Source organism: Acanthisitta chloris, unplaced genomic scaffold (assembly GCF_000695815.1).
Source record: "Acanthisitta chloris isolate BGI_N310 unplaced genomic scaffold, ASM69581v1 scaffold4429, whole genome shotgun sequence".
NCBI lineage: Eukaryota > Metazoa > Chordata > Aves > Passeriformes > Acanthisittidae > Acanthisitta > Acanthisitta chloris.
In genome coordinates, this window is record NW_008690681.1 from 1 (window position 1) to 299 (window position 299).

Below are 299 nucleotides of genomic sequence, written 5' to 3' on the forward strand. Positions count from 1 at the left end.
CTGCGGCCGGAGGTGCAAAGTAAAGTTTTAGAGCACTGCTGAGGTGGCTGAAGCAGCTACCGCTCGTCCCGAAATCCCAGGGCCCTCCTCTCCTGCCGGAGAACGGAGGTAGTACAGTGAAGTTTGCTGCTTTCTGCCGTGCCGGCGAGGCCCCGGTTATTTAAATAACCCGGTTAGAGTACTGGCGCCGCGCTGAAGTTCTTTAACCTGTTCGCCGCTGATGCTGTGCTGCCGCTGCAGAGCGGCGTTTCCCTGCGGTGCCCGGACCGCGCCGCCGATGGATGCATACCTGGTGGCTG